The 16,923-nt window shown below is 37.7% G+C and overlaps 1 long non-coding RNA gene across 1 annotated transcript in view; it reads right to left on the bottom strand.

Annotated features, from left to right (window-relative positions):
* The window catches only part of LOC111766782 (uncharacterized), a 114,207-nt gene that overhangs the window by 20,778 nt on the left and 76,506 nt on the right, over window positions 1-16,923 (bottom strand). The gene's annotated exons all lie outside the window — the stretch shown is intronic.

The following is a 16,923-nucleotide window of genomic DNA, read 5'->3' on the forward strand; positions in this document are numbered from 1 at the left end:
TAAAGCTTTGTTGAAATTAGCCCTTTCCTCCAGGTAAGCCTAGTTTCCAGGGCACAAGGCTGGCAAGCTATGCTGTGTTTCAGTCCCCACTCACCTGCTCAGGTAGGGCAGCAACCCTATTGGCATAATTCCTTCCAATCTCACTAATGAATAAGGAGGATAGAATTAGGGTGAAAATTTCATTCCTATTTCCACCAAATCATTGAAAATTCTATTTTAGTGGCGGAGCAGGAGAAAATGGTCCCCCTATATAAGAGATTTTGTTGTATTAATGTATTAGCTAAAGGGGTGCTGATGCAAATACCTGAAGTCTGTTGGCTTTTATAAAGGGTATTTATAGGGGTAAAAACTTACAAGACTGTAAAGAGTCCAACTCAAGGTACCATAAGAAGTACTTTCTCACCCAAAGTCTGTTGACACAAGATGGTGGGTGACATCTGCAAGGGTTCAGCTTCCTCTTCCTTCTTAAGTCTCTGTGGGTCCAGCTTCTTCAGATCTCAGCCATAGGGTGGCAAAGGGCTCCTCTCTGTTCTCAGTATTCATTTCTTTCCAGGCTCAGCTGCCCTGGTCTCTTCACCAGATCAGCTGTAAACTATCAGATGAATGGTTCAGCTCTTTTCCTGAAGCCACAGGATCCTCTTCCATGTCTATGGAGCTTTCTCTCTTTTCTTGCATATCTGCTTCTGTATTCTTGATTGAGCATCTGTTTTATCAACTCACCAAGGGGATGGGAACTTAACTCTGAGTCACCTTAATGATGTGGTTGAATCAAAGCCCTAATCTTAACATAATTTAATCAAAGACTTCTCAGCTCAATCTAATACAGTCAAAGGGTATCACACCCAGAGAAATATATTAGTTTACAAATACAGTCTCTCTTTTTGGAATTTATAAATAATCTCAAATTGCCACAATTAATGATATTGATTCATTGCTCGTTATACAATTTCTATTATTTCACTCTGCTTTATCAATTGCCTTTCAGTTTTTATGTGAATTTTTAATACATATATTTCAAATACTTATTTTTAGAGAAATTATTTTATTGCCGTATAAAAATAAAAGCATAAATTTCTGACAGCCCCATCACCTAATCAGCATTTTTAAGTTTTTCTGTGTTGTTTTCAAATCTTGTATATACATATTCAATTATTACACATGAGCAATAATATTTCACATGAAATTTTATAATCTAGATTTTTATATAGCATTATTCAAGCCTATTTTTCCATTTGTTGAATCTTTTAATAAACATTTTCCCATCCTTCTCTTCCCATCCTAGCCCCAATTTTTAAATTTTATGTCTTCAAATCTTTGAATCTTGTGTGATTTTATGTTTAGTATTATGCCTAGAAAGGCCTCTTCCAAGTTAAGATCATGTAAATATTCACCTGATGTTTTCTTTTTGCATGTTACTGGTTTTATTTAACATAGTTAAATCTTTGATTTACGTGGAATTGATTTTGATGCAAGATGTAAAGTAAGAATCTAGCATCATTTATTTCCAAATGTTTAGTAGTTTGTCCAAACATCATTTATTCCTCCACTGATCTGACATGTTTTCCTTATGAAAGAATAAAATTTTTACATGCTTGTATCTGATGTTTTAATAATTTCTCTTGCTCTAGCCATGCACCAGACACCTTGCTTTTTATTTGGAGCTTTATAACATTTTGTTTTATCTAGCAGGGCAAGTCCCTCCTTACCACTGTTCTTTTTAAAAAATTTTTCAACAATCTTCCTGTATTAATTCTTCCATACATGTTTTTAAACTATTTTGCAAAGTTTTCCCCAACTTCTGAAAAAAATTCCACTAGAATTTTTATTGAAGTTTATGACATTTAAAGATTGTTTTCAGGGTAACTGACATTTTTATAATATTAACTCTTTCTATTCCCTATAATAGCAAGCCTCTCCATTTATTTAAATATACTTTTAAATCCTATTTACATCCTGGTACAGTGAATGGCACATAGTAGGTTCGGTCATTGCTAAGAAAAGAAAATAATTAACTAAATTATTTAATATTTGATGACACAAACACTGCAGTACTTCTAAGTATCAAGCTGTAATGCTGAACTTGTCGATGAATGACCTCAGAGTTGGAGATACCAACCCAGGTGAGGAGCTATCTGCTATCAGTTATCTGATAGTCAAAGCTATACTCCCCTGTCCAATGCAGAAGAGTGCTGAGCACCAAGCATGAGCTATGCCAACAGTTAGGTGGGAGGAAGATGGGGGGTGGCTGGCTGAGGAGGTAAGATAAGCAGTAGTGTGAATCCTGGACCAAAACAGAAAATTAAGGTGAAGAGAATTCAAGATGGTAAAAGTAGTCAACAGTATCTACTACTTAAGACAGATCAGGAAGAATGAACACAGAAACACAGTCATTAGAGGTTAACAGTCTGGCTTTGCACCTTCTATACATGGTTAAATCTTCTCTATGTTCTTCAGTTGTGATTTGAAATTATGAATATTTAGATAAACAAAAAGCTATGTCCAGCCTGAGAACTTCCTGAGATAGGTCAACTAGTATATTTGAAAATTCAGTATAGTCACGTGGTTCCACATACATGGAAAGAGGATCTGGAATTGCAACCTGTCTATTCAATCTCTGTCAAAGTTGCCTTAATAAGTTAAACATTCCATTTGTATTCCTTACAGGGTAATAATCTCATCACCAAGAGCAAAAGAATGATATCAGATAAAATATCACGGGGGAGTTCTTCACCTAATGTGTTTAACCACAGTCTGCTGCTTCTGTAAAAGACCAACAAAACTTTAAAAAATCCCATAAAATCATTCTGTGACCATTCATGGAGGCAAAGAAAAAAAAACAGCACTCAAGTATATTCTAAATTGCGCGTGATTAAAGTTTACTTTTGGTAAGAAGACTGATTCTTTGGCAATTTTTCAAGGGTAGGATAGTTTTAATATTCTTGAATGAAATATATATAAATTTATGATTTTATGACTGAAGAATTATGAATATTGTATCAATTTTCTGTAAAGTGTTTTGTACCAAGGAATTTATTCAATAGCACAATTTATACTGAGATGTTTCAGAACAAATACATTTCCAAGTGAGAAAACTCCAGATCTAGAAAGAAACTTCTGATTTAACTTACTGCCAAAACTCCATGGTGATATGTTTGTTTATTAAAATAGATACCTATCTGGGACTTACTATATTTAAATGTTATGTACACATCAGTGTTTCTCAAACCCCTTGGTACAATCAAAAGTGCATTAATTATAGAAAAAAGCAAACACATAGAAAGAGAACTTAGGTAGACAAAAAACACAACTGGCTTGTTTTAGGCATTATCTCTATGGGTTCCGTTCAAGGTCTTCAGGGCTTTTAGAGACTTATAAAAAATATTGAAGGGAAACGGACTTTGGCCCAGTGGTTAGGGCGTCCGTCTACCATATGGGAGGTCCGTGGTTCAATCCCCGGGCCTCCTTGACCCGTGTGGAGCTGGCCATGCGCAGTGCTCATGTGCGCAAGGAGTGCCGTGCCTTGCAAGGGTGTCCCCCGCGTGGGGGAGCCCCACGCGCAAGGAGTGCGCCCGTGAGGAAAAGCCGCCCAGCGTGAAAAAGAAAGAGCAGCCTGCCCAGGAATGGCGCCGCCCACATTTCCCATGCCGCTGACGACAACAGAAGCGGACAAAGAAACAAGACGCAGCAAATAGACACCAAGAACAGACAACCAGGGGAGGGGGGGGGAATTAAATAAATAAATAAATCTTTAAAAAAGAAAAAATATTGAAAACTAAAAAATATTTATTGTCCCCAAAAAAATGACCATTGAAAAATTAAAATGAAAAATGTTAAAGACTACAAAGTAGATATATGGTTTGTTAATATTAGATAATTGATCAATTATTTCACTAATTATTAAAATCAGCTTCAGTTAAAATCATTACTTTTTTAAAATTATAGTTACATTTTGTCATTTCCCAACATTTGGCAAGAACTCATAGCCAATAATAGTATTTTAAGAGAGTTACTTGCAGCTAAATGATTTAGAAAGAAAAAGAAATACTTTTGAAACATTTTACAGCCAAAAAGAAGTTATGTAGATTGTGAAAATATTTTAATACATTTAAAACAATGTGGGTCTCCAAAAGTAGGAGTATCCAGGACTCATCAATGGGTGAATATATTGCCTTTGTTAACTGAAAGAATGAACACGGAGCAGCAACAGAACACAGCTCTTTCCAGGTTGACATGTAACTCAACAGCTGCATTTTGTGGGACTTATTTGGGGGAGCAACGCTTAAAAGCAAAGAGTGGAGATAAGGCTGGAATACAAGAAATCAGACATTCCCAACATACATGGTAGAGAACACTAAAAACATTCCCCCAGGGAAAATGAATTCACAGAATTCACACCAGGCAGAGAAAAAAAGAACTATAGACTAGACCAGAATCCAAACAAGGCAAAGACAGAAAGACAATGGATTAAATCAGACCAGGCTGGAGATTGTTTCCCTAACCACAATGAAGACAGTTCCTCCCAGATATTCAGAAAGGGAAAATTGGGAGTTTATATAAAACTGTATTGGGTAACTTTTATTATTGTTACATCTATTTATGATTAAGATTCTATTGAATATACATAATTTTTTTTTCATTTTGTGGATTCATTTTTTTCCCAAAGAAATCCTTTTTTGTTTTTCTAAAATATAAAATTAGGGGAATCTCCATGTTAGGTTATGGACAGAAATAAACTGAGTGGAAATATCCTGTGTCTTAGAACTGCTTTATTTCTCTTCTCTTTTTTAAAGTTAAGCTTTACTTTTATTTGAATTTTATTTTTTATTTTTTACTGAGATATATACAATAAAGTTCACAATGTTTATAAAAATAATTTTCTAGAAAAAAATATACATTTCTAAAATTGACTAAAGAAGCAGAAAATGTGAAAGGATCATAATTTTTAAATTGAAAATGTTACCAGAGAAACAGGAAGGTATTTTTCAAAGCCAAAATAGTAGTTATTTCTGGGAAGGATGGGAAGAAAATGGATTTGCAAGCAGTATAAAAGAGGTCATCACCTTCTTATTTCTTAAATGAATAAATTTTTTCTTAAATAGCATTTTATTTCTTAAATAAAAAATCTGAAGAAAAGGCAAAGTGTTAATTATTAAATCTGTGTTGTGAGTACATGGGTATTTGTTATATTACTCATTATGAGTGTGTATATAATTATTTCAAACCCCACAAGCAGATAGAATGCATTCTTTTCAAACACATATGCAACACTCTTTTTTAAAAAATGACCACATATTGGGAACTAAGGGAATTCTCAACAAATTATAAAAGTAGGTCAGATATAATCCATGTGTGCAGTGTAATATAATTAGAAATCAAGGGCGGCAGACTTGGCCCAGTGGTTAGGGCGTCCATCTACCATATGGGAGGTCCGCAGTTCAAACCCGGGGCCTCCTTGACTCGTGTGGAGCTGGCCCATGTGCAGTGCTGATGTGCGCAGGGAGTGCCCTGCCACGCAGGGGTGTCCCCCGCATAGGGGAGTCCCATGCGCAAGGAGTGCGCCGCATAAGGAGAGCTGCCAAGCGTGAAAGAAAGTGCAGCCTGCCCAGGAATGGTGCCGCACATGGAGAGCTGACACAACAAGATGACACAACAAAAAGAAACACAGATTCCCGTGCCACTGACAACAACAGAAGTGGACAAAGAAGACGTAGCAAACAGACACAGAGAACAGGCAACTGGGGTGGGCGGGAGGGGGGGAGGGGGGGAAAGGAGAGAAATAAATAAATATATTTTAAAAAAGAAATCAACAAGTTGCCTTCCAAAAAAGTCTACAACATGGACGTTTAAAAACCTAATTCTAATTAATTCATGGATTAATGGAAATTACAATGTATCTAGACCATAAAAACTCTACGTTTCAAAACCTTAGGGAATAATATGTGTGTGAAATATAAACATTTTTAAACTTATTTCCTAGAAAATGAGAAAGGCCAAAAATTAATTTAGCTTTCAATGCAGAAAGAGATAAAGGGTAACAAAATACATCTCCTAAAAAGATATGAGGTTCAGAAGGCTTTATCCAACCCTTCAAGGAACATGTAATTCCAATTTTATAAAACTGATACATAGATTTCTATGGTCTTACCCAAGAAGAATTCATCTCACAGAAATAAGGCCAGTTCAACATGAGAAAACCTATATATGTAATGGACTTGTATTAACAAATTATAAAGTATAAGATTATTTCAAAGAATGCGGAAAATGCATTTCATAAAACTCAGCATCCATTTATGATTTTTTAAAAATTATATCAAATATAAGTGAAAGGGAGCTTCCTGAATTTGAAAGACACTACATATCAAAAACAAGGTAGGGAGCAGGGAGCAGATATAGCTCAAGTGGTTGAGTGCATACTTCCTATGTATGAGGCCCTGGGTTCAATCCTAAAAAAAAAAAAAAAAACAACCAAAGTGAATCCTGGTAATAATTTGAAACATGATATAAGGGAAAAAATATATATATTTATATATAAAACAATTTCAATTCTCACCAAATTAATTCATAAATTTAATGCAATTCGAGTGTTCAAAAGCATTTTTTATGAAGCTTAATAGTCTGACTCTAGAATTAATAAAGGAAAATGCATAAGAATATTCAAGATAATCTTGAAAAATAACATGGAGATTGGTACTTGCCCTATCACTATATGAAAGCTATAGTAATTAAAGCAATGTGATATTGCTATAAGAAACAAAGCATGAAATAATAGATTACATTTATAATTATGGGATGTTTATAATCACATTTATCAGTTGACTAACCTTGGAAACGTCCTGTGGTGATGGCACTATTGAATAAGAGGACACTGAGTCGCAGAGCACTTAAGGATATTCACCAAGGTCAAAGAGCTAGTAAGTGGGTGAGCTGGGAATCACACTCATGCCATCTGCTTCTATAACCTGTTCTATCTTAACCACCACGATAGAGCATAGGGAGCCTACAAATGGATGACACATACATATGTACATCTATGCACATATACATATACACATATATTTAATATATAACAGTTGGCATTTCAAATCAGTGAGAAAAGAATCATCTCTTCAGGGGAGCAGATGTGGCTCAAGTGGCTGAACACCTACTGCTCACGTGGAAGGTCCTGGATTCAGATCCCAGTGCCTCCCAAAAACAAAAACAACAAGCAAAAAAATAATAAAACCAACTCAGGAAAGAATGGTTGAGCACTGGCTTCCCACATATGAGGTCTCAGGTTCAATCCAGGACCTGGTACCTCAAAAAAAAAGGTCTATTCCAGTAAATGGTAAAGTATTATTAGGAAAGTTGACTATCCATTTGGAGGTAAAAATAAAGTTATAGCCTAATTCAAAATAGCCACAAACAAATATTGTTTACAAACTAGAAATTTTGAAATTTGAAATTCAAAATTTAGAATTTAAAAAACTAAACAAAAATCAAAATTGAAAATGTTTTAGAAGAAAAACTAGGAGAATATTCTAGGGATCTTGTTTATGGTTGCAAAGACATTTTGTATTTAAAAAAATACAAATAAAAAATCCAAAAATAAGATTGATAAATTTGATTACATCAAAATTAAAACCATTGTATAATAAAAGACACCAAAAACAAAATCAGTAAACAAGAATATAACAGACAAAAGATTTAGAGTATATAAGCACAGTAAAATAATAAGAAAAAGACAAAAACCCCAAACGAGAAAAGTGAATCCAGCATAAAAGAGGCAATTCAAAGAAGAGGAAATACAAACAGCAGTATACAGGTGAAGATGTTCAACTTCAATAAAAGACAAAAAAAATACACTAATCAAAATGATAATATATCAGCACTTGACGCCTACCAGATTAACCTCATGGATAGGTTTGATACTCTAAAGTGCCATCCGTGTTATGAGGAAAGAGGTAGTCTTACATATACCACTTGCCAGTTTGGAGGGTGATTTGGCCCATTCTATCAGTATGTTTTGAGAGCACACTCTGTGACCCAACATATCCCCTTCTAGGTATCTGCCTGTACAAACTACATATATATGTGCAAAGGAGGCATGCACATGAATGCTCATTCTTAGCATTTTTATAAAAACAACCACTTAGAAACAACCTAACCTCCATGTATAGAAAAATGACCAAATAAATCACAATATATCTTATTCAGCAGTTGAAAAAAATGAAGGACTAGCATAGAAATACCACCAAGAAAAATCATGCAATGAAAAAGAGCAAGTGTACAAATAACACATACAGTATATTAGGTTTTGTTTGACACAGGTTTATGCAAAGCAATATTATACATGCTACATAAGTATATATGCATGATGAAAACCCATAGGAAAAAAAGCATGGAAGAATATTTTGGCCCTCCAATCATTATGTAGCTCTAGGGTAGGTGCTAGAATTAAGGATGCAGCGGTGGGGGCGGGGGCGGGGACAGCTAGCCTTATGTATAAAAAGTTTTATTTTTTCCAGGGGATGTCATTACTTATTACAGATGTAATTAAAATACAATATTTAAAAGAACGAAACAATATTAGAAAAAAGAAATAGGAACAAATATATGAATTACCTAAGAGTATATGAAACAAGTGATCCATATGTAAAAAATATAAAACCCTAAAAAACAATTTTAATTGGAATGCCTGCAAAGAAATATCTGATTCCCAGCAGAGGATACCAAATTCTATCAATTTTTTCCATACCAGTTATAGACTGTGACACAATTCCAATTAAAAGTATCAATAGGAGTTTTGGATGAAAGAGGGCAATTAGAAAGTAATTATTCTGGGAAGCAGGTGTGGCTCAAGTGATTGGGCTCCTGTCTACCATGTAGGAGGTCCAGGGTTCGATTATCAGGGCCTTCTGGTGAAGGAGAGCTGGCCTACACAGAGTGCTGACCTGTGTGGCGTGTTGACCCGCGTGGCGTGCTGGCCCATGCAGGATAATGGAAAGCTTTTCCTCTTCCTCCATTTCTTTCCCTTCCTGAACATTTCAGTCCGAAAGCCTTTGGTTAGGAGCGGGTGGGGGCGAGAGCGAAGGCCACGGGGAGCTGTGCTCGCACCAGCGCGGGCGACTGAGAAGGGAGCGGTGGCCGTGCCAAAGGGCCGCCAAGCAACGGAGGCACTGAGTGCAAAGTATTATAGACCTAGGAGCCATGGATAGGAGAAGTGTGGGTGAAACAGAAAATGGAGATGCCTTCCTTGACCTGAAGAAGCTGCCAGCCTCCAAATCCCCCCATCGCTATACAAAAGAAGAGCTCTTGGATATAAAAGAATGCCCCCATTCCAAACAAAGGCCATCGTGCCTCTCTGAAAAATATGACAGAGCTATAAACTACCAAATCAAAGATCTGAGCTACAAGGAACTCTAAGGACAACTAAACCAATTCTCTTGCAACTACTGGTGATGAAACCAAAACTAGTCCAAGTCACGTAACTAGAAAACAGAATTAAGGCTGGAACCCAAGAGCCTTCACCAGGATCTTTTCTGTCTACCAGCTACCAGTGTTTTTTCCCACTGTGCCATGAGGGTAATTTTAAAAGCCTGCCTCAGGTCTGTTCCCACCCACAACCCCCCCCGCCCCCCACCTGCAGAAAAAGAAAGAAAGAAAAAAGTCAACCATTCAGATTACCTTTCCCCCTGCTCCCCCTGATTATCTAGGGCTCCTTCCTAATAGGTAGAAAGATTTGGTTTGAGAAAGACTGCTGTTAAAAATGGTCTGAAAATCACTATCACAAACACTATATATTGGACTTCTTAGTTATTTCTTAAATATCAAGGTAGACTGGGAAGCAGCTGTGGCTCAATCAACTGGGCTCCTATCTACCATATGGGAGGCCCTGGGTTCACACCCCTGGGCCTCCTTGTGAAGGCAGGCTCGCCCACACCGCAGAGAGCTGACCCAGCAAGGTGAAGCAACAAAAAGAAAAAATGGAGAGATGAGCAAAAACACAGAATAGCACGCAGCGAATGGACACAGAGAGCAGATAGCAAGCAAGTTGCAAGGGAGGAGGGGAAATAAAATAAATAAATACAGACACAGAAGAACACACAGTGAATGGACACAGAGCAGACAGCATGCAAAAAAAAAAAAAAAAAGCCACAAGGTGGGGGGGTAAAAATATATCAAGGTAGACAATTCATATTGGTCCACATTTTTAATGTATGAAGCATCTATTATGTTTAATTTCTTGGTTGAATAGGACTTTTTAATTTGTACATGGACTGTTCAAAAGCCTGGTTGAACCTGGACATCTTGCCACTTTCCCCTGATGAAGATGATACTTGAATAATGGCCATGCCAATTGGTTAGGATTTTTCATAAGTCTCAGTCAAACTGGCTTTTTCTTTAAAGCTGTAAGACTTATGCATCAAGGTGAATTTTATTGTTAAACACTATTTTTTCTCAGCATAAAATAAAGTTGTCAGGGCAAACATGTTAGGTTTTATTTTAAAGTGGATAACACTGTGCCTCATAATAGTAATAAAAATTTTTAGAAGGAAAAAAAACTAAAGCCTTTGGTCACTGTGGGGCAGAACAAAGTAGACTTTTTCAAGGTCAGGGAAATGGAGGGAAGGGATGGAAACTTTCCAAAGGAGAAAATGCAAATTATAAACAAAATAAATTAAGCTCAACACCATCGGTATCCAATAATATGCATATTGCAATATTGATATATTATGTTCTTAGGCATCAAAAAAAACCTTAATGAGAATACCCAATTCCTCCAAGGATAAGGAAGGAAAAGTATTTATACATGGCTGTTAAAACCTTTCAGAAAGCTATTTGACTACATGTATCAAAAAGCTTCAAAGCAGAATAGATGTAGCTCAGTGGTCGAGCACCTGCTTCTCATGTATGAGGTCCTGGGTTCAATACCTCCTAGGAAAAAAAAAGCTTCAAGAAGTTTTGTGCCTTAAAAATGGTTTGTTTCCTTTGATCCAGCAATTCCATGTACAGTAAGCCATTTTGAGGAAAGATTAAGAAATACATTGCCTTATATGTAAAGATGTTCATTGTAGCATTAAATATCATTACAGTAATAACATTAAAATATTGGAAAACAGCAAAAGTGCCCAATATCAGGTAAACAATTATATAAACTGTAGGCTATCTACTGAATGAACTATTATGCTTCTTTTTAAAGTTATTCTTGAAAAAACAACAAAAACGCTTATGTTGTCATGTTAAAGGATAAAAGCTGAATGAAAGTGGAGAATATATTATGGTCATTAACAATGAGTAAAATGCAAAGAGAAATAGCAAAAAATATAAGATTAGACACAGTTGTCAATTGGAGCAGGGCTACAGGTAATTTTCCCCTTCCTATGACAAATGGAGAACAAATTTAACAAACTTAGCAATTATAACAAATTTGTGATTTGGGCAACTAGTGAAGTTCAATAATCATTTGTTGAGACCTACCAAACACCAGACAATAGAGTAGGTTCTCTCATCTTTACACAGCATCCCATGTTACTAAGAAATTTCAAGATGAAAATATAAGTACATTGACCATAAAGCATTTGAGTCTTGACCTCAAAAAAATTAAAAGGAACATTTTATTAAGATATCCCAGACTTACAATTTAGCTCTGAACTTCATCAAAAATGTCATCCAAAGTCCAGAAGTTTTTCTCAAAATAAGTACAGTGATGCACAAACTCTATTCAATATTTCTCTAGTGACATTTGTTTCATATCTACAGATCGGCTGCTGTCCATGGGATTTGTTTAGGCCAAATGATGCAGCAGCTTGCTCGGTCGGTAGAGGTGGGGTCTGGCTGCGGACGAGGGGTCGATCCAGCTTGGGACGAGGGGTCGGTCCCGCTTGGGACGAGGGGCCGGTCCCACTTGGGACTAGGGGTCGGTCCGGCAGCAGACGAGGGATCGGTCTCACAGGGGTTGCGCGGTTCGGCTGACGGGGTCGCCTGGCAAAGCTGGCGACAAGGGGGTCGCCCAGAGAAGCAGGCGACGAACTGGGGACAAGGGAGGCCAGGCCCTTGTCGGGGGCTCTCAGGACTGGAGGGCGCATGGCAGAAGAACTACCGCGGAGACAAGGTAAACACGCAAGTCCAACTTTATTGAGGGAGAGGCAACAGTTTTATAGGGGCTGGGGAAGGCTGATTGGTCGAAGCCACGCCCTGTTCTGATTGGTTGCTGGAGAAAGGTCAGTGGGAGGTACTGGACGGGGGAGGGGTGGTGATTAGGGATTGGCTGTTGCTGTTGCTGGGGGAAGTGGCAGGATTTAGTGATTGGTGGCTGCTGTTGCTGGGGTAGAGGGCAGACTTGAGTTTCCCGCCTTGCGCCTGGCTGTTGCTGCTGTCGGGGGCGGGGGGGGGGGGGGGGGGGGAGGCAGACTGGAATTTTCCGCCCTGCACCTGCGCAGGGAGAAAGAAGAAGAAGGGTGTTGCCTCATAAGGCATCGTGTGGCGCCATCCGGGAGGAGGGGCGGCCGCGGAAGCATGGCTGCCGAGAAGGGGAGACCCGAGGGCACTCTGCGCCCATGCCGAGCTCCCTTCAGGGGTGGCGGTGAGTCCGACCAGCCACCCTAGTATGGGGGCAGCGGCTTGGAATTAGGCCTACCGCAGCCGCTCCCCCCGCTGGGCCAGCAAACCACACTTCAGCCCGAGGGGTGACCACAAAGTGAGAGTAATATGGCAAGAGTAATAAATCCAGAAAAATTAAAAATTCAAAAATAAACCCATTTTGGAGAAAAACATGGAAACCCTAACTAACTACTGACCCACCTCATTAACGGAAGTGTTCAAAAATGTTCAAAAACAGTTCTAGATATTAAAAAATAATAGTAATACTAATAAGTATTAATAATAACTAGTACTGATATTAATAAGCTTTCACATGATTTTTTCAATTTGTATCACTAGGTATTAATTTTAAATAATAATTAAGAATAATAATGTATTGTATAATATATGTATGTGAGGCTCTTATATTATTCATATAAATATTAAATCAATATTAATTGGTAATTAATATTAGCTATATTTTGCAGGTTTTTTAAATTAATCTTCACAACATATAGGATTGATATTATTACCCAATTTTACAATAAGGAAGCTGAGGTTCAAAGAAGGTATGTCATTTAAATAAGTCAAGCATCTACCAAAGGCCAGGGCAGTTTCAAACATGTAGAAAATGCAGATCTTGCTGACTCTGTAAGTCATGCTCTCTGCTTCAGCACATTGCCTCCAAAGGATCCCTGCAAGTAGGTCCTGGACCAGGGGCAATGCAAAGTAGGTCCTCATTTAATATTAATGATGATTATTAATTATAATTAACAATGTGCTTCTAAAATAATGACTTTAAAGTCTGATATGTAAACATTGTTGAATTGTATTTCAAAAACAATAAATATATTTTGATAGGAATGTCTGTTTTAATTTAACTTAAATCCGAAGTTCAAGTGTATTCTTACCCCTCAGCAAAGTTTAGGGGTTTTTTTACCTTCAGACACCAGTTTAAAATAAAACTACACTCTCTTTCCTCTTTCAAAACGCAGAAAGCAAAATAATTTATAGTCTCAGAAATTTGCGTCTTTCAGACTCTTATTTCATTACTTCCAATTTTCTGTTCTAGTCTCAAGAACAATTGCTTCTATTTTTTAACTTCTGTTTTTAAAAGCAGTGTTGTTTTTTGTTTCGTTTTCTTTTCTTGGAAAACACCTCTGGGAAGGTTGCAGACACACTTTTATTAGAATGACGCATCTTCAAGAGGAAGTGGACAATTTTATTAGGACCTTTTCTGTCAAAGGTTGAGAAGGTTTGGAAACCCTAGCAGTCAAAAATGAAACCAGTCACTTCAGAAAGGAAATCCAAATTTCTTCCTTTTCGAAAGGGCAAAATGAAAGTTTAGCAAAATGAAAGAGCCAAAGTCTGAAAATAGCAAAGTGATTAATAGCATCCCTTTGTCAAAACTTGTAATTTAATAAGACTTTTAATTCTTCAACTCAAATGACATCTCCTTTGGCATGGGATTCAAGTTACTACCTCTTAATCACTCATCCCTAAGAGTCTTTCTTACGGTCCCTTGAAGATAGAAGAGAAAAAGCTGTAGGCTTGGAATCAGAAGATACCTATTCTATTTCTTTTCCCGTCACTTGACCAGCTGTGTAAAATAGAGAAAATAACAGATTTCTTCCTGAATCACAGAGATAATATGACTCTCAGATGTGATAACATAGGGAAAATTGCTTTGTAAAGAACAAAGCTCAGTATCCGTGGTTCTCAAAGATTTTGCCCTCCAGGGAATATTTGGCAAATTCTGACATTTTTGGTTGTCACAAATGGTAGGGGAGGGGCATGCTACTGGTACCTAGCAGGCTGAGGCCAGGGATACTGTTCAACATCCTACAATGTATAGGACAGCCTCCCACAACAAAGAATTATCCAGCCCAAAATACCAGTAGAAGAGAGGTTCAAAAACCCTGCCCTAGACAAATGTAGGTTATTAGTTGTCCCTCTACTCCCAGTTTCCCCAACCAAAGGAGAATCTCCAGGGTATGCTAGAATGAATATATGCCTGAAATGGAACTTCACTACTTCAGTGCCCTTCTTGGTCTAGTCAGGGTAAGGGAGGAGAGCAGTTCTTTCCCTTTCTGCCCAAGCCCAGGGCCCCAAGACTGAGAATCTGCACAGGGCTGAGGGAAGGACTGAGCAATCCCTAGTCAGGCAGAAGCTTACTAACGCTCACCTTCCCTAGCAACTTTACTGGGAAACCAAATGGTCAGAAAACATACTCTCTGGCTGGACTGAATATATAGCACAAAACAATAAGTATTTATTGAGGACCCCCATCTGCAAGCCATTGAGGGAGCTATTGAAAATGCAATATATTTATATAACTGTTGTTTAATAAAAACAATCCCTGCCATCACCATCTGGAAGTTTAGAATGTAGTGGACGAGACAACACGGTCATTAAAGAATCCTAGACAGTTTTGTTTTCTCAATGTGACATCACAGAATGGTAGGATATCTAAATGGATCAAGAGGAACGAAAGGCCATCAGAGCCCAAGAGGTAAAAAAGAAGGATGGCAAAGGTAGGGAAAGAGAAAGGAAACAGCATAAACAAAGTGCCAGAAGCAGCACTAAGGGTGGACCATTTGACATGTTGAACCTGACCCTCCAAAAAAGGTTAAACAATTAAATGGGGAGATGAAGTTGGTTTTAGAAGTATATAGCCCTCTCCAGATCTCCAGAGCAGAGAGCAGGTGAGTTGACAAGGAGAGAATAAGGAGAAATTGGAGCAGACCTTAAGAAATTTGTATCCTCCAGGTAGCAAATGAGGAAGCAAGCACAAGGGAAATCTTTGCTTTCTCTGGAGGTCTCCCTTCCTAGCCATGACTTGAGAGTGACAAAGAAGTCTTCTGAGTGAGGACAGGGAGGAAAAGATAAAATAAATGCATAGGCCCTCCTTCTCCTCCTCTCCTTCTTTCTCCATTCCTCAGCTTTGCTGGCAGTGAGATCCCATGTCTGTTAGTGTTACGCAGCTCAGGACCCAAAGAAAGACCCATTCAGCAGTGTTGCCTATCAACCATGGAGCAACACACTGTAAAGGAAGACAGGCAACTCCTGGTGCAATAAGGGGAATCCAGAAACTTACATCTAAACAGTAGAGCTTTGTATTCAACTAAACAGTAGAGCTTTGTATTCATTCATCAGCAAACATTTAGCAAGTGTATAGCACCAGCACCTTGTCAGAATATAACTCAAGTCAAATCGCCCAAGTGAGATGAGGTAATAAAAGTTCTGGATGTGGAGTTGGGAGACAAACGGTTAAATTTCTGCTTGGCCGCTTGCTAACTGTGTATACCTGAGCAAGTTACTTGCTTTTCTAGACCTAGGTTTTGTGATTTATAAAATGGAGGCATTGTAATATTTTCACAGAGTTATCAGATATAAATGATATGTGAAAGTGTTAGACAAATTCCAGATAAATAGTAAATGTCCTAAAGTGTTATCTTCTCCCTTTTCTTTTGGTTGTCCCTTCTTGCATAAGGTTCCTCTATACTCCCATTGTAGACGTTCCCTAACCATTCTCTTCCCCCAGATCCTTCCCCCAGACCCAGATTTATTTATTGAGAAAATAAATCTCAATGGTGAATTTTAGAATGGTCTGAATGGTCTGATAAACAGGGTATTTGATCTCCACTAGTCTTTCTTAATGCCAGAGGGCAGAGGTTTATGTGATCCCATGAGAGTAAATGTTCCTCCAGGACATTGTTTGATAAGTGGAAATTTATCAAATAATTGATTTATCAAATAGTTGTTTGATAAGTGGAGATTTGAAAACTGCTGATGATGGCCTGTCTGTTGGGGTTTTCCCACCTTAAGCAGCTACTATTATTTGAGGCAAAAGGAATCTCCATAAGCAAATTACAGTATGTTATTACTTCTTGTTAGTTTGATTCTTGACTTCAATTCATTCTCCCTCCTTAAACAAAACCATAGCATTAAGGGTGCAACGTGCAGAAACTCCACATTAAGCATATTAGAAACATATTTCATATTTCCTATATACTTCATTCTGCCCAACAACTCTTTGATTTTATCTTTGTTCATCACTTGTCCCAATGCCATCAAGTAATGAGTCCAAACCTCATCATCTCAACACTACCTCCTCCCCCTCAAAAGATGATGTAGCCTCCTACATACCAAGAAATCATAGACCATTAACCCAAAACTCCAACTTCCCTGTCACCTACCTCCTAATGTCTATAACATAACAAGTATAGTAACCAGGAAAGCTATAACTCTGTAAAAGAATACTATACATTGGTCAAAAGGGGAGAGATCTTCTGAGCAATCTGGAAGTGATTATTTGTGTACTAAATGTTTGGAGAAACATTATCTGGGAAGTAGAGAGAAAGT

The sequence above is a fragment of the Dasypus novemcinctus genome, chromosome 13 (genome assembly GCF_030445035.2).
Source record: "Dasypus novemcinctus isolate mDasNov1 chromosome 13, mDasNov1.1.hap2, whole genome shotgun sequence".
Classification (NCBI taxonomy): domain Eukaryota; kingdom Metazoa; phylum Chordata; class Mammalia; order Cingulata; family Dasypodidae; genus Dasypus; species Dasypus novemcinctus.